Raw genomic sequence first — 21,871 nt, 5'->3', positions numbered from 1 at the left:
CATTCCAAAGGGGCAACTGCATCCACCGCCTCACTTCATTAGCAGCCTGCAAGCTCCAGGATGAGATGGCTGACCTGAACCATCTGAACCCTAAAGCCACACAACGCCAAACCAGCATAATGAGCTCTTGCTGCCAAGCTTCTCACTCCCTCTCCCATGCTGTTCCCTCCCTTGCAGTGCTCACAGGCACTAAAAGGGATCAAAGAAGCAATCAGCTCTAGAAATCCAACAACATCACCCAAGCTGTTTGTCACATGTGCTTCTTGGGGAACAGAGAGGGGTCAGAGTGGGAGACACAGGAGCTGAAGATGCTTTGAACAACTCCTTTCAGCAGAGGAGCTGACTTCAAGCATCAGGAGAACCACTGGCCAAAAGCAGGTACTGAGAACACAAGGGACCAAAGGCCCCAGCACATGCTTCAGTGGCACTTCTTCCTCACCCTTCATACACCACTGGAGCCAAACAGCAGTGAGCACAGCAGTCAGGGCTGCTCCCATCTTAGCAGGCACTAACAGCATGAGGCAGTGGAACAGCTGTTTAGGGGAGGGAAGACCTTCCCACTGCAGCTTCTGGTTCAGCCTCAGAAGATCGTTTTGGGACTGTCCATAATTCCTCATGCAGGAAGATTCACAGTCACTGAGCCCAACCATCACATGTAATGGTGGGCTGTCATGGAAATTGCACCCTGAGAAGTACTGTGAAAGGAGTATGCCTGCTCCCACAGCCCCTGCTGGGCTCCCACCCCTTCCTTTCTTGGCAACCCCATGGTGAGTCAGAGTAGCTTGCTTGTGTGATGGAAAACCAACAAGATCCGTGCAGGTGAACTGGGGAGCTCGCTGGTCTGATGAAATCCGGCACACGGTGCAAGAAAAGTGACAAGATTACAAATGGGACTGGTCATTTGTAATGGAAGTTAGCTGTTAACAAAAATTAAGCCTACTGCAAGACATATCCTATCTGCAGCTTCACAACTGTCTACAAGCTTGGCTTGAATACAAAACTTGAATAAACGTCACAGCTGGAGTGACAAAAAGGTCTTGGGAGCAGCATGGAGACATGCACGACCCACTGAGGTGACACAGAACACAGAGCCTGGAACACTGTTGGACATGTTTCTGAGCTCTGCCTGTTCTTCCCCCTCAAGCTGTGCTACCACAATGCTCATAGGGTCACCCTGTTACTTTGAACATGAACTGATTCATCTTTGGGGAAAAAAAAAACACAACAAAGCATCCAAGCTCTTCATGATATTTCAGGCACGTTCCCTGCAGTGCTCTGTAGCATAGCTGCACAGCCAGCTGCGGGAGCACCAACATGAGGGAAGAGCACTGTGGGAATGGCAAGAGCCTTAAACCAGCACAGCCCCAGCACACCCACTTTGATGAAGATTATAGAAGAAATAGCCTCTTTTTGTATTAGCTAACCTTCACTGGACTTAAGATTACCCCCATTGACTTCATAATAGTGCTCAATTCAGAAGTGCTTCTTGTTGTCAAAAGAAGCCTGCAGAGCTGCGTGCCACGGTGCTAAATCCTCTCCTTCATACCCTTTCTCCACCACTAGTACAGGTCCAACTGTTCCCCTCTCACTACTGCACATCCTCAGAGGGGAAATTCTTTTGCCCAACCAGCAACAAAGAACCACATAAAGGACACCAGTGATGATAAAACATACTGAGCTGAGGCTGTGGAAACATGAAAGCTGGTTACATTCTCCTGAACATCGGGTTCTCTGGGAGAAAAGAGAGCTCTCCCATGAATCCACAAAGAAAGTAACAAAATATTTATGATCATCCTTTCCCCACGGAGCAGGCACTGCAATACTGCGGCTGTTGGGTTTTTTTACCCTATTTTTCTTTTAATTAAAATGTTTCTGTGCTACTCATTTCAAAGAACTGAGGCTCTAGCTTTATAGGCTTGAAATGTTAATCAGTAAGATCAGAGAGCAGCGTTTAGTCGGATTAAATACACAAGGTTTAGGAACCCAAACAATGCCAGGCTGCAGTCAGCCTTCCCTTCATCTGCTCTCCTTAAGGAAAAGATCTCCTGAATTCAAGTTGTCCTCTTACCTCCTTCCCATTCTGACACGTCCACTTCAACAGCATTTACTTACACCCCATCCTAAAGTTCCTCCTATTGCAATTTACATCGTCTTACTCAACACTGTCAATACTGAGACATCATTCAGCAGATGCATAGCCAAACAAAATGCAGTTTGGACCATACAGTGCCAGCTTTGGAAATGCTTCCCCAAGAGAAAGCAGAGAGCTGAGGTTAAGGTGCTCTTCATTGTCAAGGAAGATTGAACTGACAGATTTCAACGTACTCTTTATCCAAACAACTGGAAAATAAAGGCCTAAGAAAAGGGCTGTGCTGAGTCCTGCTGCAGAAGTTTCCCAAGCACTGATTGCTACAGGACACCAGTTCACAGTAGAAGCCACAGAAACAGGGAGCAGCTGCTCAGGTGCCCCACTGAAAGCATGGCTCTGCACAGGGTACGGAGCCCCAGGAGCACAGATTAATAGCAAGCTACAAAATAGCCCCGTTGTCTTTTTTACCCTACTGCTCTCTCCCAGAAGGTTCCAATTCATATTCACTGAGCAGTCTCTTGGAGCTTTAAGGCATTGCTCTGTCCCAGCAACTTGCTGCAGAGCCAAAGAGAGCTGGCAGAGCCGAGCAGGGGCCTCAGCCCTTACAGCCAGCCCTGCACTTTGGCTGCAAGCAGACATGGCATTCCAGCCACAGCTCACCCTGCCTACAACGCTACAGCTGGTTCGGATTTGCCAGCGTAGCTGCGTGTGTAGTTACACTCTGACCCAGTTTCATCAGAATCCTCTGGGTTAAGAAAAAATAAGTGAGTATAGTGAAGGACCAACTATGCAAGCAAATCTAGAAGGGCAGTGACCTCTTTGTGTAGCAGCAGAGCACACAGCTGCTGCGTGTTTCTGCACACAGGAGTCCTCCAGCTCCTGTACCAGCAGGAGATCCCAGGCACGTAAAGCTTTCCGCTGATTCCATCAAACCTTCTCTTCCTGCTCCCAGCTGAACGTGGCTTTAAGCTGAGATTTGAACTACTGAAGCAGAATTTACGTAATGACCTCATATTGAAAACATAATATTCAAACTAGTGACCAAAGACTTGCATAACGTGTTCTCGCAACTCATTTGACAAGTCATCTAATATCTACTTACGCTCCAGTCTGTTCTTGTTGAACAGCTTTTTATTTTTGTTTCATGCATAGATTTATTTTAGGCTAAAAAACAAGTGCTTCTATTACATGCTCCTAACAGGAGAATTAAGGAGTTACAGGAACTTTTTCCTCCACTTCTATATCTAAGTAGGCAGCAAGGTCAGATCCTTACTTAAGAAGTTTGGAGCCCGAAGGAAGCAGCCTCCAGCCCCCCGACACACACACACTCACACACACTGTACATCCCAGATTTAAGATGGGAAACAGATCAAGAGCCTGCATGGCTCAGAACCATACACTGGGAGGAAGGAGCCACAACAACACACAAAATGCAGCCTCAGAAATAGAAGGTGGACAGAAAGCACAGCACAGGTCTTCAGAAGGGAAGAAGTATCAGTAACTTTCTCAGCTGATGTGAGCCAGAAAACATACCAACAGTGTCACCTCATTGCAGGAGCCAGGAACACTTGGTACGGTCAAAGCCCTCGGTGTTAAAGAGTTTATACTGTCAACTCCAGCTGTCTGCTCTTGTACTCAAGGTTACACCAGGAACAAGACAAGTATTCCACCACAATCCTCTTGCTCTTACTAGGCAAAAATAAAGATGCAGATACTATACTGGTATCAAGAAGATCACCGATAAGGAGGATTCAGCTTCTCGCGCTTGTCTGCATACACTATTTATAGATGCTACTTTACTTACTTGTGGCCACATTCCATTTTTGTAAAGTAGGGATTACAAGAATCAAAGAGCTTCTATACAGGAAGGCACCTCTGAAACTCTCATTCACCTCAAACAAAAGCATTGAGTTACTTGCAGTCACCACTGCACCTACAAGCAGGTAGCAGAAGCCAAAGCAAATTTTCCTGCTTTCATTTCCAAACCTTCAGTACCATCATCATAACAAGTAAAGGGGTAACTCCATAATGTTCATTGCTGCAGCTTAAAAATAACAAGTGCAGTAACAGGTATGTTTCACTGACTACTATGAGGAATCACAATGCGTTTACATGGGATTTCAAAGAGGCAGAGCACAGACAAAAGGAGTTTCATGAAGGTGTCAGAATTCCAGAAAGCTGCCATGCAGAGCTGTTGGCTGTGTGATGCTGGGGTAACATCTGCTAAGTGCTGCAGTACCAAAAGGGCCCAGTGCAGCACACTGTGTAAAACCTTCAAGAATCTTTGTCCTAGGGAAGAAAAGCAACCATCCCAAGTCAAGATGCTAAAGCACACCAAGGTTTATTATGTTTAGTACTTCTTTCTTCTATTATTTATTACACCAAGACTCACAGTGCAGCATTACCAGCATCAGACCCTTGTGCATGACCTTACCCAGACCTGGTGAGATTCAAAGAAAGCTTTTCTCCAGCTGAGAATCAGTTCCTTCACATTATTCCCAAAAGCTCAATGCACCTGGAGGCAATCCCAAGCAACCCCAGCCCAAAGAAGCACCCAGAGGCTTTCAGGAACAGCACCACCACATGTTCTGTTCTGTGCTCTTCTGTGATGCTTATCAGAAAAGCTGCCCTTTCTGGAGAGGTCAAACTGCATGCAAGTAACAAACAAAACCCAAAACCCACATACCACAAAAATCACTTCAGGGCTGAAGAGAAAAAAGAGCAGATAGCTTTCAGAGCAGGACGTGCACTTGTTTACAGCAAGACACAACAGGGACCTTCAATGAAGGGAACTGGTTAAACATTAAAAGCACCAAGAGCAACACAGTAACACAGTTGTTTTGCACAAAGAAAGACAACCTCCAAGTGAACTACCGACAAGGAAGAGAGAACCAAAACAGAGCATGTCAGCATGTTATGCTTCTGTATTGATATATCTGGGCGAGCTGAGAGAAGCACAGGAAGCAGCCCAAGGAATGCTCACACTGTCCTTCCCAGCACCACCAGCACACAGGTCAAAGGAGAGCAAAGCCCCTTTCTCAACCAAGGCATGAGGCTGCGCTGCTCAGCTCAACCCTCCCATGATTAAAAGCAGGAGGCTGAAAGGTCTGCCTTCCCCCTTGGGAAGCTGGCCCTGCAACAAGAGTGCCACAGAAACCTCCCATGAAGTTACGCTGATGATAGAACACACCACTGTTAGGAAAAGAGCATTAATTTTAGGTAGTGCAGCTCAGGCATCACTGCTCGAAAGCAATAAAGATTCAGGAGTTACACTCATGAGAAAAGCAAACCAACTCAGCTTCTCACTTCCCAACTCACACCAGTCACAGCTGCACCACATCAGGCACTGCTGATGGGCTCTTCCCTGCCCCAGCACAAACTGCAGGGAGGGCTATCTCACAGCTGAGCTTTAGCACCGAGGAGCCTGAGGCCAAAGACAGCACAAGTCCTCGAGCTGCTCCCTGTATTTCCAATCACAGAGCTTATTTGAAGCTGTAAAAATGCCTTCTTTTAAGATGCCCTCTAAGAGATGAGAAAGCTGCTCTGAAGCAGGCAGCACAAAGCTACACGCAGCCTGCCATGCTATCATGCACTGCAGCCATTTCAGAAGTCAGTGGATGTGTAAAATCAGAGGATTCTAGAATTCCCAACATTCCCCTTTGGGCAGCAGATGGAAGTTCGAGGCATGAACAAGGAAGGCAACTCCATAAACTATCTTTGATGCCATTTTAGAACAGGGTTGGGTTTACAAACATAAAAAACACTTAAGGAAGATTCAAGCATTTACAAGATTCCCCATACAATTATCAAAAGAACAGACACGGATTCACTAATCGCTTCCTTTGAGGTTCAGTGAGAAGTAATCTTTTCTCAATACAGCATGTTTCACTTATTTTAAGCATATCAAGCCCAGAAGAGATAAAAGCTGCCTTAACACGACTTCCCAAAATAGACAGCTTCTTGCTAACAAAACACCTGTTGCTCAGAACTGGCAGCAAGCACAAAACACATTATAATTTGTTTTTTGTAAACAGCACTATGTAGAATTTTAATTAGCTTATAATGCTACAGCTCTACGTGGGCCTAATGCTAAGGGAGGTCCTGCTTTAATATGAGGGTTCCTGGATGTCAATAAATAAAAGGATCATCATCACTTCTGGCTAGAGCAGCTTGAATTCAGCTTAACTTCCAAGAACATTGTGATTACCATGCACGACGTGTTGTTCCATTTAGAATTATGCGCTATGTCTAATTTAAGTGTTCAAAATTATACAATACTCTTACTGTGGTTCGATGGGGAATTTAACCTAAAGCTAAAGCCCGACCAAACAAAGAGGGTATTTAGGGACAACTTTTCGCCAAAAGAGGTATAATATTCCCTGAGGCAAAGCTGCATTCCTGGTCTTTTGGAACGCAGTTAAATTTAGCCAGAGACTCCAAGGTGCTACTTTGCTTTAACCCCAATGTGATTCTAGGCTTTCTGTTGTTGTTGTGATTGAAATAATAATTAAGGGGAAAAAAAAGCACAAGAGGAGACAGCTTACATCTCCAAACAAGCTACTGAACACATAAATATCCAAACCAATCACCCAGCAGAAAACATTGGAAAATACAGCTGATCAGCAAACCCCATGCTGGGCAACTGGCATTTATCTGTTGCTTCATATTTACTGACAAATGGATGAATACATCAACTAACTACTCATGCTAACCACTAAGTTCTGTGTCTTTCCTTACCTTTCTTTCAGCTGTCACTTACGCTGTTTGAAACACCGCAGCACATGAACGGCCAAGTGCAACAAGTACAGGTATATCCAACATACATCTCCCTGTGACCAATGCAACGATATGTGTATTTGGGGCTTTATACCAGCTTCAGATGCTTCTGACACAATCCTGCTGTGTCAGGCACCGATCTGCCTCGAAGACTTTGTTCTTCAAAAGCCTGGGCCTATTCCTGCACCTGGTTCCTGGTGCAGCTCCACAGTTCTGTGCCAGGGCAGTCAAGGCAGCAGCGCTCTACAGCAAAAAGGTGGAACTATCGAATCAATATGAGAACCAAACTCCACACCACCGCCCAGCCACAGTGAAAGGAGAAACACAAGCTGCACATGGCACCGAGAGGGCAGAGGGACAACCAAGTACAAGTGTTGCCTTGTGTCAGCCTTAAGTGACCAAGGCAGTGTCACATTAACACATAAGGAGTTAAGGAACAATTGGCAATCTGCAGGGCGTAAGGCATTCTCCATTCTGAAGGTTTCTGGAACTACACTGTTTGCTCAGATGGAAAGATTGCCAGTGTTTAGGAAAAGCTTAAGAATTCTTGGAAGAACCTTAACTGATGACACCTGGCATTTTCCCCTCACTGCTGTCACAGAACAGACAATCTTTATTTTTATTAATACTTCCAAGACCACACAGAAGAGACCGCATGCATTTCAGTTCCTCAACCTGAACAGGATGGGAGCCAGAGCTGACTGCCAGCTTTCAAGCAATAGTTTACACTGCAAGTACCAGGGCATCTCCTTTTTACTAATACTCGCTTCAGGTACAACACTAAACTGCTTTTCTTACAAGCAAGTTTGCTATTCACTCCATTTTCAGACAAGACTTTACTACGTGAGCATGCATTTCTAGTACAATGTCTCTCCCGCTTACTGTCCAGAACACTTAGATCAGCAAGTTAGGAGCACAATAGCCTAAAAATAGCGTGGCTGGATGCCACTGTCTCCCATTTGTTGTGATGGTACCTTTGTACAGAGTTCTTTCTACAATTCTACATAGAAAAATACAGCCATAAATGGCACTAAGGGAGGGACTTGTATCCAAAGGGACTGAGCTGTTAAGCAGTGCTTTGGGATTCCCCCTTTATCCTCCAAGCATATAAGGAAATTACATCTTTAAAAACACTTCATACTTCTTTCTGCAGTACATCTGATTTCTCCTCTTACCACAGTGATTGTGTTCTCTGGTGGAATACATTGACACACGACAGAGTGACACCTTTTAGAGAGAGGAAAATTCATCTTATAAAGAAATAGGAAAGCAAGGAAAACAAGCCAGACCTCACTTCAGTTAGTTTGCTTGGCATACTAAAGCCTGCTCTCCTTCTTCATCCATTCCAAAGTATGATTCAAAGCCTGCTCACAAGATATCAAAACTCATTTTGGACAGCTGCGTGGCTTTATCATGACACTCATTCCCTTTCACTGACAAGCACCAGCCAATGGGACTTCTACCAGGAAACAATGGATAAAGAGGACAATATATTCCCATTTATTATGGCATAAGCTTACAAATACCCAGAGATCAGCAACACCAAGGCCCTTCAACTTGACCTACACACACATTCACATGCACCATAGCCTCAGCTGCTGCCTTATACTAGGCTAATTCCATGAGTAACACCTGCTTGCTGCAGCTTGAAAAACACAAGTCCAATGCACCAGCATTGTCTCATATTAGTCCCTCCTGCCTCACACTCCTTTTCCAAAGGGAACACAAAATAAGAACCACCGCTGTTGAAGAATCTTTTTATCCTTTTCATCAAAAAACAAAACAAAAAAACCCACCAGCACCAATTTCAGCCCCAGAACTCTGGGTTTTATGAGAAGATTTTCACCTGTTCTAACAAACGACACCAGAGCTGCTTAAGGAAACCCAGCAACATCACAATATGCTTTTCACACCATATATACCACCCTGTGCAAGTTCACCAAACAGAGCTTCTAGGCCACGCAAAGGAATCCCAGCAAGTTCTTCACCTCAGACCTTGACAGTGTAAGAAAGTACCGTCACAGCTGCATGAAGGACAGAAGCATTTCCCAATAGAACAGACTGATATTTGAAGCATCAGGATTGTGTGGTGGGGGACCAGAGGCAGAAGGATAAGTAACAACTCATCAGGGATTTATTTACATACCAAATAGCCACGTATAAACTTCAGACAGCGGGTCACACCACGACTTTGAAGAACAAGCTAATTGTTGCAGTAGAGGCAGATCAAAATAAGTAAGATCAAAACAGCCCGAAGTTTCACAGACACTAAGTTAGAGAAAGCAAGTGCAGGAAGGCAACAACCCACTGAGCGACTGCAGCGTGAAATTAGAGTTGTTCAGTACTTCTGTTACTTGGGAGGGGTGATGTGGTTGTTCACCCTTCCCTCCCCCCCCACCTCCAAAGATGAAAAACAAACATAAAAGTGAGTCAGTTATTCTGCTGCTGCACTTGGGAGTTTTCAGGTGGAATCAAAGCACTGAACCAAGTTTGATGAGACTTTTTAGGAAGGCAAAACATCCACGCAGGGCTGTGAGGCCAGTGCATGCAATGCAGATGCTCCTTGATCTGGGGGTTGGCCCCAGGCCCTGCTCTGCCTGTCACACTCAGCTGATAGTATTGGCTACATAACTAATAACACACCCACCATGACCCATCGTTACTAATACCTCCTTCCTGCTCTTCCATGATACTTCAGACAACCCCCACGAAAACACACCGATATCCAAACAACCCAGTTGAGCAATTCTCCAGCCTCTTACCTAAACCATCATCCAGGTAAGTCCTTCCATATCAATACTTGTTTTTTGCAGCTGCAAAGTGAAACCACAGTGATATCAAAAAGCCCTAAAACAACTACTTTCCACCAAGATGATAACACTGGGTTGACAACTGGTTCTAATTCACCCCTATACAACCAGTTCGCTCAATGACTTAACACCAGTACCCAACAGAGCATCACGCTGTTATGATATTTGGATGGTCAGGTCCCAACATAAGCAGTCTGCTGATGTTCCCTTAGAAAACTTGAACTTGGAAACGTTAAGAGGTTATTCTTCCCACCCTTTTTTAAACACTCCCAGAACACAGTGAGCCCCTTTGCTCCTACCTTGACAGAGGTTCTGTCACACAGAAAATATTCCATTTCGTGATACATTTAATTGCACTAAAAGTTCTGATTCCATGAGCGTTTCAGGAAAGCATCTTAAGTTTACATAGAGACAAATTCCACTTCTTTGCAGTCTCTTATAAGCCTGTAGATTCTTGTCTCCTATTTCCAAAACTTTCAAGTCTTCACTGGAAAAATATCTGTTTTCTCATGCAATATTTGTCTTTCATCAGTCCAATTCTGTGTTTATAGTTTGATGGCACACACTGTCTGCTCTCCTGCCTTGTTTAAGCTAATGGCCAACAGTTAAATCATTGTTTAAAAAACAAACAAAAAGACGCTCCACGCAAAACATTTAAACAAGCTGAGAGCACCTTATTTCTGCCCTCAAAAACACTGTTTATGAAGCTGCCATGCTAATTTGATAACAAAGTTTGTTTTCTTCCCTAATCCCTCACATGGCTGAGAATGCATCAGCACCATGAATCACAGGACATGCCAGCAAAGCGTCGGCTTCAACCCTGGGCCAGTTGAAGGCATTCAGGTGGTTGCCAGGGCTTGCCAAGGCAGCCGTGCTGTTTATACTTCAGGGCTACAGATACAGGATTATTACATTTCAGGCTGACAAATACCACGTCCTGAAGGTTAGAGCACTGTGACGCAAATGGATCCTGACAGGGCAGAGTGGCTGAGCAGGGGTGGTCTGCAGCTCAGAGGCAGCGCTGGCTTCTGTTAAGGCTGTTGAGCCATTAACTTAAAGGAAGAGCCACGCATATAATGAAACTGTTGCTTCAAAAAGGAACTATTTTTATGAAATATACTTCTGCATTTAGTGTAAATAACACACAAATGATGGTCTAAAGTCAATCCAAAGGGAACAAAAGATGGATCAAGCAAGGATTTAGCTCACTTAATGCATATTTTAGCCAGAAAAGTTACTTCTCAGATGAAAAGACCTATCACCTGAGCTTCTGTCAGCAACTAAAGAACAAGCAAAGAGATACAACTTCATTGAGGAAAAACTGTTTTCTATGCTGTCACAGCTTTGTTTTTGCTAATCGATTTAGCTCAAAAGCCCTATAAACACAGTTGGAAGTAGGGATCTGTTAAAAATATATCACCCCACCCCTTCAATTAAGGGCTGAGAAGCTTATGACACATCTGAGACATCCAACAAGAACAAGGAAGAAAAAACTGAATGTTCCTGATATTTCTAAGAGGTGGGGGGGGGGGAGAGGAAAGCAGGTTTAAAAAAGCCCAAACCTTTCATGCCTCTGTTAAATGGATTTTAAAGCAAGAACAGACCTCGGTTATTTTTATTCCTTTGTAGGTCATGTGTAATTAACTGCTTATTTTCACCAAACGTTATTACAGTGTAAACATGGCCAGCCTCATCAGCTGCCCCACCCAGGAGGCCAACCATGTCCTGAGGAGCCCCGTACCTGTCTGGGGCCTTACCTCCAGCACCAACCCAGCTACAAGTATCAGCTCTCTCTGTCACCATGTCCTTCCTAGAAACAGCCAGCCAGTGAGCAGGCACAGCCCCATGCCTGAAACCACGGACAGATGTTACTTGGGTTGTTTTGTTTTGGTTTTGGTAGGGCTGAAATGTTCTAAGATGACATTATTTCCCCCTTCCCTCCTACCCCTTTCTGCCTTGGGCACAAAGCAATTAACAGAAATGATCACTAAACCACTCTGGGAATAGGGGGGAAGAAGAAGAGGGAAGCACAGTCAGCCTGCTTGGCTCAGGCCGCTCATTTAAAACAATGCAAGCGAGCGTAGCTGGCTCTGCCAGCAGCACCCACAGGACCACTCTGCTGGGGAGCAGCAGGCACTTAGCAGGGACCCTGAGCCCAGCAAGGAGCCTGAGCCCAGCTGCTGTTTGCAGGACAACCCGCTGCCTTCTTTAAGGCTGCAGGGTTTGGTTTACAAAGATCATCCCATGGGAGGTCATGACCTTCACTAAGTCACGTTAGCCAGAAGCAGAGCATGGGGTGACCCTGCAGAGAGGCACCCACCCCACAGCACTGGGAACTGGTGAGAACAGACCCCCTCCACATAGCCAACAAGATAACATTTGGTCCTGCAATTTGTACATAGGTTTACAATCATTGTAAGAATCTCTTCTTACAGAGATGTACCAGAATGGGATGCACAAGCAACAGACAAATCCCACAGCACGTTCACAAGGTTTAAGATGTGCAGATGGAGCATGTACAAGGGATGGTTTTATGAACAAGGAGCACTGGAGCAACCAATCAGCATGGGGACAGCACAGGCCAGCCCCAGCTCCGAATGCTGTAGCCCAAATACAGAAGCTGTACAGCTGTGCCAGCAAAGCAGTACGTTGATCCTTCAGGGCAGATCTGCCTTCTACAAACAGCCTGTATTAGAACTGTACGTGTTCAGTGAGAGACAAGCACTTCACTTCTATGCTGAATGAACCCAACAAACTGATCCCAGACAACATGTCTTTCCTAACTAAGCTGAGAGGTGGAGGGGACCAGAGAAGGATGGCTCCTCAGACAACAAGCACCACAAGCCAAAATACTCCCTGATGGACACAGCCTTGTTCTGACTCTTAGCAAAACCAGCCTTTGGCCAAACACAGTATTTAACAGCACACAAGTGGTCCCTTCCAAGTTGGGATACCCTATGATTCTCATCAAACATACATAACCCTTTAGAATTTACCTCCTTTTAGACCAGAGAACTGGCTCACCCCTCGAGCACGTATAGTCAGTATTCAATTCTATAGGAGTATTTCCAAGGCAGAAATATGATCTCCAGCATTAAAAATGCTATGAACAGATGTATATATATATATATATACATACATATATATAAAGGTGATAATTCAGAGCTATAAGCCATGGGAGCACAGCAAGATGCCACCACGTCAGGATGCTCTGATGTAGGTTCAAAAAGGCAAACTGTACCCATCGCTCTGGGAGAAAGCAAAAGGGCTCAGTGTGAAACCGAAAGCGTGAGGGACGCTTTAATAACCACAGTTGGGTTTACACGCAGTGCAAGGTTCAACTATGGCTTTCCACAGCCATTCTCTTATCTCGATTAGGCAGACAAATCCCACCAAACTCCTTACTGAGGCTCAACAGGTATTAGGGCCATACGCATTGCTTTCCAACTCCCAGGAGGAGCTGTGTCCAGACAAGTGGGTTTGTTAAAAGAAAAAAGAAAGAAAAAAGAAAAAAGGACAAGGAATGCTTAGGGAAGCAAGCAAATAAGCTCACCCCTTTGGAAGCATTGTTCTGTATGTGCCCTCATCCAACAGGCTTGCCAGAGACCAAAAGGATGGCGATTCACGTCCCCACTCTCACAGGAGCCCCGACTTCCTGCTGGCACTTCCTGCTCCCCTCCCTCCCCTGTCCCATGCCACCCTGGCAAGCTGGGCTCATCCTGCTCCCGCACATCCCTCCGACGCACAAAGTATCGCTAAAAATAGTGTCGGGAAGGCCTTAAACGCTACGTCTGGGACAAGGGACTAAAAATAATCCCCGTCTAAGCGGACACCCGCTGACACCGGGGGCTCCCGGGGCTTCGGCCCCGAAGGGAAGCCTGCTGGAAGGGCAAGAGCCGTTCCCTGCCCGCGTGTGCCATCAGGGCTCCGACAGCCCCGGCTGTTGGGCAAAGCCGATTAAAACCCCGCCGTGCCTCGCGTGGAGTTGTGCACATCTTTGTTCTGAGGGCTGCACGACGAGATTCCTCTCGCCGAGAGCGCAGCCAGCAGCAGCCGAGCGGTGCCGGAACAATGGACAGCAGGGAGACAAAACGGCTCGGAGCAAAACGCTATCGCCGAATGATCCGATGGCAGCTGTCAGCGCTCGTTAGCTCCAATCTCATCACAAACAGCCAAGTTGGGGCCAAAAAAAAAACCGAGCTTCTCCCCGGCCGTAACATTGTGTAACTCCGGCACGGCGCATCGCCCCCCGATATCCCCCCATTCGCCGCCTCCCTGCGCCGAGGGCACGGCTCGACCTTCCCCAGCAGAGAGATGCGCTGCGAGGCGCCCGGCGACAAAAGAAACTCGGGCAAGTTTGAGCCCGGCACCCGATTTCCTGCCTAAAGAGCCCTTTTGTTCTGCTTCCCTGCTGAAATGTTCCTGTTCTGCCATCATTATGAAGCAAAACAATGGAGAGCAGCCCCACGCGCGTGCACTTCGACGCCCCGGGGGGGGCGAAGCGCGGCCACGCGACGCGATTAGAAGGGGAAAATGCCTACCCACGGATCGCCACAATTTGCTGTTCGCTTCACCCCAGATTAACTTCACTTGGAGCTGTGCTGCGGAGCAACCGAGCCTGGCCGCGGCGCCCCGCCTACCTCATCGCTATTGGACGAAGAGAGAAGGCCCCGCCTCCCCCGGCCGGGATACGCCCGGCGATTGGCCGAGCCGCGTATCCATTATAGAAAGAACTTTTCCTTGCCAGCAGGTTAGGCTGGCCCGCTCCGAGCACCCTGGGCGAGCGGCTTCTTAAAGGGGCAGCGCCCCGCGAGGCTCGGCCCCACGCGTGCTCCGCCGGAGCCCCCACGCGAGGCGCGGCGCCGCCCCTCAGAACAGCGCGGCGGCGTCGAGCAGCACCGGGAGCACGGCGAGTCGCTGCCGCAGCGAGCCCGACCCCGGTCACGCGTGGCACCGTGCGAGACGAGAAGCTCCGTGGGTTCGGGGCCCTGCAGCCACCGCAGTTGCCCCGGGAAGCCGGCACGCCGCCCGGATTAGTAACCCGGCTAAAAATACGCGCAGAGAGCAGTTCCACACACTGCTCCCGGTTCGAGGCGTGAGTCAGCACGGCGCAGGCAGGAAGCGGCTGCCTCCCGCTCGCGAGGTGCTGCGCGCTGCCAAAACTTTTCGTGCTTATTCAGCCTTCCCCCGGCTCGCCACATCTGCACGGCGCTGCTCGAGCTCCGACGGCCGACCGCGTTTCCATACAGCGCAGCTTCTTCGTGCTGAGCAAAAACCCGGCGCTGGTGTTGTAAGGGTTTCCCCTGCCCGTCAAAGGTACGTACAGGAAGAGTCAAAACGAAACAAAGCGTAACAAATGTTTCACAAGCGCTGATACATCCCATTGGAAGAACAAGCCTTGCTCCACTTCAAGCCCGGGGTGAGCCAGAGCACGGCAACTTCCCTCATACACCCACCAAGTACCAGCAGTTACACAATACCTACCTCACTAAAGTTGCCTTATATAAAGCCGTTTCAAGTGCTTATTTCTAGGTAACTATCAACACAAAGCTAGATGAAGCTACCACGCTTGCCTGCAGAAACACATTGGGGTTGGGATGCTGTACAGGGGAAAAGCTGCTCCTTGTTTCTGCTTCTTCCCACCTCTCCCCCAGGCAATGCTCCCCCCACCCCCAGCACAGACACCCACCTTCACTCCCCCGGTGCTCAGTGACCAAGTCCAGCACAGCTCAGCACGCTGCTGTTTCACAAACACCACACAAAGAGCACAAGCACCTTCTAAAGGCACGTCTAATTCCCCTTCCAACAGTCCCATATGCTCCATGCTACCTTATATTACAGGCTGATCTGTCGCACCACAACAAACCGAACTGGAAAGCAACAGTTTGAGCAGTTGTTCAGTTAATGAGCACAAAGCATGACAAGAATGGAGTTACTTTCAACAAGATTCACAACACTTTCCCTACAGAACCTAAAATTTGAGCTGAAAGCATCAGCTGTCAACCCTTGTGCTTGAATCCAGTGCTCCATAGGACTTCAGGTTACCCTGAGGGCAACCAGCAGGCCATACTTACACAGCTCTTCTGACTACTGCTATCGAAGCAATGAAAACCAAACATGTAGTTCATGCAAATAGAGCATACCAGCAAAGCATCTTCCAAGTACCTCAGTGACCAATCCTGGAAAGCTCCAATTTAGAGCACATTAACTTTAGGCCTACAACAACAACAGCAGAAGTTGCACATCTTCGCAATAGCACTGCCCACTACTCTAGTTATGTCCCATGCTGAAATCTAGTGAAACTCATCACTAAAAAGCCTGATGTATAAGCTCAGTTTCTGAGCACAAGTAATCTATTTTCTCTTCAAACACAGCCACACTACACAGGAAGTGCAGAGACATCATGTTAAGGTCTAGGCTGAAGTTACAACTCTGCTACTCTTACAGTATCTGCAGTAATGAAGAAAAAATAAACCAGCAGATTGCAGCTGCAAGGACACTGAACAGGGAAGCTTTGACAGCAGCGTAAAAGAGATTCAGTTTGCTGCCACTGAACTTTGCTCTGAGGACAACAAGAGAGCACCTGACTCTCATTTGACTATTGTAATCATGGAACGGCTAAAAGCCCATTTGTTCTGTAATCTTAAATATACAGAAGACAGTAAGTTTGGAGGACTTGACAGTTCAAGAGATCAAGACCAGAGCCTTTCATCTTTAAGTTACTACTATTCTGGTCTCCAAAGTGGTGATCAAAAGCTGCATGTGATGGCTGCGGAGGGATCACATACAGAGATGGTTACTTGCTATCCAGTTCCCATATCACTGAATCACAGGAGCTCTCTTCACAATTTGCACCCGTTTTCCACAGGTCACCAATATCCAGGACTTCTGGATTTTGAACAGGTTAATAAGTAGCAAAGCAGGAGAAGTGCTGCTTTGACACACTGAGCTTGAGTTGTAAAAGAGGACTTCACCCTCCTGTTGTCAATTGGATCAGTTACAGCATGTGCTGATTTTGTAAAGCACATAAGCAGAGGGATCTCACAACTTTGGCATTTGAGAGACGACTTCAAAAGTCAGCAATTGGTTTTACTAGAGCTAAACAACGTGTCTACATAAGGACAAGAAAAAACCTCTGCATGATGAAAAACATTCCTTTCCATATTCTTATACATTCTTCAGCAAACCATCGTGCAGCCTCTAGAGAGTCAGGGGCAGCTTCTTTCCAACCCAGTTTTAGTTTAAAGAGTTTGCAAAAGCGCCTGGAAACGCAAAGCAGGACAGGCAAAATGAAAACAGGTTCAGAGTGTATGTTGACGGAAGGTTCTGGAGCGCGGGTTCATTGCCCTGGTATGAATAACACCACTGAAAGTGATCTTCTGCACTACCCCAGCAATACAAAGTTCCATAGCTCTGGGTAGCATACTGCTTCCTGAGAATAATGTTGCTGGTAGCAAGCCAAAGGCCTATAAACTTCACTATCCTGAGCAGTAACTAAGGAGGCTCGTACATACAAAGAATGCAACTTGCTACCCCAGGAGCTTAGGGAGCACAACATACCAGACTGATGAGATTGCTGTAATCTTCAAGAACTTCCTGAGATTTCTGTTGCTGCTTTTGATCCGAGATGTACCACCGCACAGCAATAACCGAACCTGGAAAGAACAGAGAGGCGCATATGGTAAATATCAGGCCTCCACCAGAGCAGGCTCAGTAGTTGCCTGGACAGCCACAGGCCCTGCAGTTCAAGTAGCTCATCTCAGATCACCCACAGGTGAGCTACCATGAGAACTGATTGAAGCTTCTTCACTCCAACTGCTTCCTTCTGTGTGGGGAATAAGCCGGTAAGTGAACAGCTTTGATTTATTTAAGTTTCTCCCTCTCTCTCCTTTTTACTCCTCTCTTATCTCCTCACATACAAGCTGTGCAACCATAACTGTTTCCTATCACCCAGCAGCTGCCAGGCTGCCATTATTAAGTTTCTTTAATATATGTATTTTTTTAAGATCAGAACGAGAAATTACATCTTGTGCAGACACACAGCTGAGGGCTCCAGCATGAGATGCCATAGATCTCTCTTCAAAGAGTACCTGAGAAAGGATCCAAAAAGGATTTGGAAAGATTTTTTTTTCCCTTGTCATCAGGTAACTCATGGGTGGATAACAAAAATAATGAAGCCAGTTTCTGCTTAATTCAGCACGCTCCACCTGCATCTGTATATAAGCTATAATACTCTCTGCAGCTTAAACGTTGAGCACAAGTCCAAGTCTATTCAGTACTTAATTAAAAGGTAGCTGAGCAACTATTAGCCGGCAAGAAAACGGAGCCAGGAGTTTGGGTACTTCTAATCCCCTCTGAAATCAAACTGATTAATACAGCTGTTACAGAAGGACACACTCTCACAGAAACAGGGATTACCTTTATCTGTAACCATGGCAACTTTTCACTAGTTTATGTCAGTGCTGCTCTCCCGATAACTTACCACTATCTCTTTCAGGCTATTTGTACAAGGTTTTCTATGCACCATCCGAGACCGTGAAACAACAAGAAGCTGAAATGTAAACTTACGTTCTTAGATCGCTCTCTCCAAGGTGCATTATGAAACACAGAGTTTGTCATCCGTGTCAACAACGCGTGATTAGGTAAGTTGATTTTAATCTGCTATTATTTTAATGATTCCTTGTTTTGTAAGGCAAAAAGCTATTTTAAGAGGTATCCTCAGAAGCACACACGGGATAGAGGAAATCCTTCCCTGCTGAAGACGCTATCAGGAAAGCAGTAAAATCAAGGAGTGCTGCCACTGATGTGTCCACTTTGATACTCAGTATCATAAGGAACAAAACAAAACCTAACAGGAACAGGCTGTTATTTAGGCCAGAACAAATATATTAGGGATGAGGCCAGAGCCAGGCCCCTTGTTCGAGGCTGGGCAGTAATTAATAGGAAGAACAGGTGTATGTACTGCAACAGCAGATAAACAAACCAGGCAGAACTCAAAGAGCAAAGAGACAGAAGTTAAAGCAGACACGGGAGAGAGAGCAAGGAAGGAATCGACATATTTGCTTCCCCCAATCGCTGAGCTACCATCATCAACAGCTCAGGGGAGGATCAGCCTTCTGCAAAAGGAATCATTTCAGATGACATCAGGCCAAATCACTTGCTTGGAAGCAGAAGGAGCAAAAGAGCAGCTGCTTTCCTCCACTCCCCCCCCCCCCCCCCCCCCTTAAAGTTCATAGGGCAGCTCACAGCACTGCACCCTTCCCCGCAGCGCAGCAGAGCTTGGCACAGCGAATAGCACAGAACCTCAGAAGAACCAAAGGACCTCTTAACTGCCTGTAACTCTTGTGCAACGTGCGGGACAAGCCCGGACAGCCACGCAGGGAACGGACTCCAGAGCAGCACGGCACGCCTCGGGGCAGCTCCCTTCTTCGCACCGGGCCGCCGCTCCCCGCCGCCCAAGGACACGCGTACAAACACCTCTGGCCCGGCAGGGCTCTGCGCACGCAGCCGGGAGCTGCCCGGCGGGAGGGGCGGGGGAGGAAGAAACAACCCGAAAAGGGAGAAAAACAGCCCCGGGCACAGCGGGGCAACAACGCAATATCTCGGCAGCGCCGCCAGCCCCGCAGCCCCGACTCTCACCTGCTGCCGCTGCTCCCACCGCCCGGTCCGGCCCCGCTCGCTCTTCACCAAACTTTTTCTCTCCTTTCTCCGTGTTTCCTTACCCCGAGAGTGACGCGGGCGGGCGCTGATTGGAGGAGCCGCCGACAGAAGGCCTGGAGGAAAAGGGGCGGTGCTAATTAGCGCAAGGAGACGGCGGCGACGTGAACCATAGAATGCTGCTTAAAGGGACCGCGGCCTGTCCCGTGCGTTGTGCCCTTGTGAGCGGCCTGGGGAGCTGCGCGTCCGCTTTGGGTTCTGTCACGACTTACGATACGTCACACGATAGTGCTGTCTGTGCTCTCGTGTATTGCACCTGCACTACAGCCTCACAGATGGTCGTGGGGTGATACTGAAGGGCGATGAAGGGCGATGTGCCGCTCGCTGTTAGCAGGAGGGGGGGGGGGGGGGGGGGAAGGACGGGATTCCAGGGGGAAGAAACAGAAGAAATAAAAGAGGAATGTTATCTGTGGGCAGAGGCCGGGGGAGCTGTAAGGGAGGTCAGAGCAGCAGGTGAGCGCAGTCTGGGAGGAGAAATCCGGCTGTTGTGAAGCTCCAGGGAGCGGGGCAAGGCAGGCAGATGGGCAGAACAGTTCTGTTTCTTATCAGGACGTTTAACAATGTTCCAGAACACGGGCTTGTTTTAGAGCAGAGGAATCTGAGAATTCAGAGGAATCAGGCTATCCTGAGAAAGGCGTTGCAGGAGGACACGGGGTGTCAGCACAAAGACAGTCCCAGAAGAGATGCTCCACCAGTACCAGCTCTCTGTGTGAGCCCAGCAGGCAGACCCATTAACCTGGCCAAATGGCAAGAAGACCCTTCATTGTTATCGTTTTGGGTTTTCTTTTTTAATATCTGAGTTTGGATCAACAGCAGGAAAAAAAATGCTTCTGCGACCAGCATGGAAATGCTAACATAGTTTTCTAGCTATTTTGGTAGAGATTATTCACACTTGGCTGTCTTTGCTGATGCAATCCGTCTTCCAAGTGCCAGGTTGCACGAGCAGAAGATGACCTGCATTGCATGTGGGTATCGCAGCATTCCCCACAGCATTATTTGGAGTGCTTTCATGGCCTTGGCAGTAATCACAAGGAGCTGTGGGGAGTGATGATCACATTCCTCCAAGCCTCTCTGTGGTCGCCTCTTTTATAGAGTTTCTTTTTATTAAGAAAACAAGAAACCCCTTGGGTTCATCTCAAACTACTTCATTTGTGCCAGGTTTTGTCTCGCTGTTAGAGATAGAGGCTCACTAGAAGGATAGAGCACGCACTGTTTAGGGAAAGGCCAGCTGATTCTGCTGCAGTTGTGAGCAACCAACGCAACAGCTGGCATAGAATAAAAAGGGAAATGCAGACAGTGAATGAGATGGATACCTCCTGCCAGGAGTTATTGACCAGCAACACATGGTGGAACAAATGTTAAGTTAGGGCATCAAATGTCAAGGGGGGGGCGAGGGGGGCAGCAGAATGTTCAGATGTGATCTTGCTCAATTGTGGATGAAGCTCGTCCATTTTCTGATGTGCCAGAATGAAAAGGCTTAGTCACAGTAATGCTGAGACAAGTGGATTTCTTGAAACACTCAAAATCAGTATATTTGGTGTGGTCAGAAGCCACAGCTCAAGAGAGGCAAACAAGTGGAAAACAGGGAACGTAGAGTCACGTGTCATCTGCAGAAAGGCCTGTAACCAAACTGTTGCTGAGAGAGAAAAATAATGAAAAAGGTGGCTGAGATACTTGGGATGGAGCAATGGATGCAGGTTAAAAAGCAAATGTACGTCTTGAGCAACCACAAGTAGAAGATATACTAAAGAAAAAGAGCTCAAGTTTTCTCATGTGAAGACCGACCTCAAGACTGATAGGCCAACAAAGTAAGAGGGAAGTATCTGATCAGAGGCAGAGAAGGACCTCCTGGACTTGGAAGGGATCAGAAATCAGCTAAAGAGGATGGAAGGTTAAACATGGTCAGTAGATGAAAACAACTGTTTTCTGTAGAGCACAGAAAAGAAGTTAAAGGCTATTTCTCCACCTAAGCTGATGACAGCAATAGCTTTCATTTTTAAGAATACACAAGTGTTCAGCAGGATGTAGGGTCATTAAAAGCACATGGAGCTTGATAGGCAATGCATGGAGAAGAACACCCCAACAACCTAATTCTAACAGACGTGGTTTTGCTGTGAAAAAGATGCCAAAAAGAAGCTCCACGCTTTCAAGTGGGGCTTCCTAGTGCAAGCTGAAAGACCAAAGGAGGGGATGAAAGGCTTCTCAGGTCTGCTAGTGATTTGATGATGTATGGCAAGATGGAACAACCCATGAATGCTACTACCTCATTTACAGTGTCACAGCTGAAACAGTGTTTAATCGCCTAGGCCCACATTATTTAGATATCTGTTGCATTTTAAGGTTCCTGTCACCTTGATAGCTTGGCACAATTTATTTCCATATTCTTAAGGGCCATCTGCCTCTCTAGAAAACATTTGCAAAAAAAAAAAATCTGAAATAAGTTTCTTCTAATTTTTACTCCCTTCTTCCCATTACATTT

At 47.0% G+C, this 21,871-nt stretch overlaps 1 protein-coding gene across 5 annotated transcripts in view; it reads right to left on the bottom strand.

Moving 5' to 3' along the window:
- The window catches only part of ZFAND6 (zinc finger AN1-type containing 6), a 32,624-nt gene extending 13,153 nt beyond the window's left edge, over positions 1-19,471 (bottom strand). For 2 of the 5 annotated variants that reach the window (XM_072345880.1, XM_072345883.1), the window contains exon 1: positions 14,217-14,315. The gene's annotated coding sequence lies outside the window, so the exon portion shown is untranslated. Of the gene's footprint in view, positions 1-14,216; positions 14,316-17,235; positions 17,331-18,997; positions 19,098-19,314 lie in introns of those variants that run through there. The other 3 variants (XM_072345882.1, XM_072345884.1, XM_072345881.1) reach the window with 3 other exon arrangements.
- Positions 19,472-21,871: the final 2,400 nt, after the last annotated feature.

This window comes from Excalfactoria chinensis, chromosome 10 (genome assembly GCF_039878825.1).
Source record: "Excalfactoria chinensis isolate bCotChi1 chromosome 10, bCotChi1.hap2, whole genome shotgun sequence".
Taxonomy (NCBI): Eukaryota; Metazoa; Chordata; class Aves; order Galliformes; family Phasianidae; genus Excalfactoria; species Excalfactoria chinensis.
This window is presented reverse-complemented; position numbering and strand designations above follow the sequence as displayed.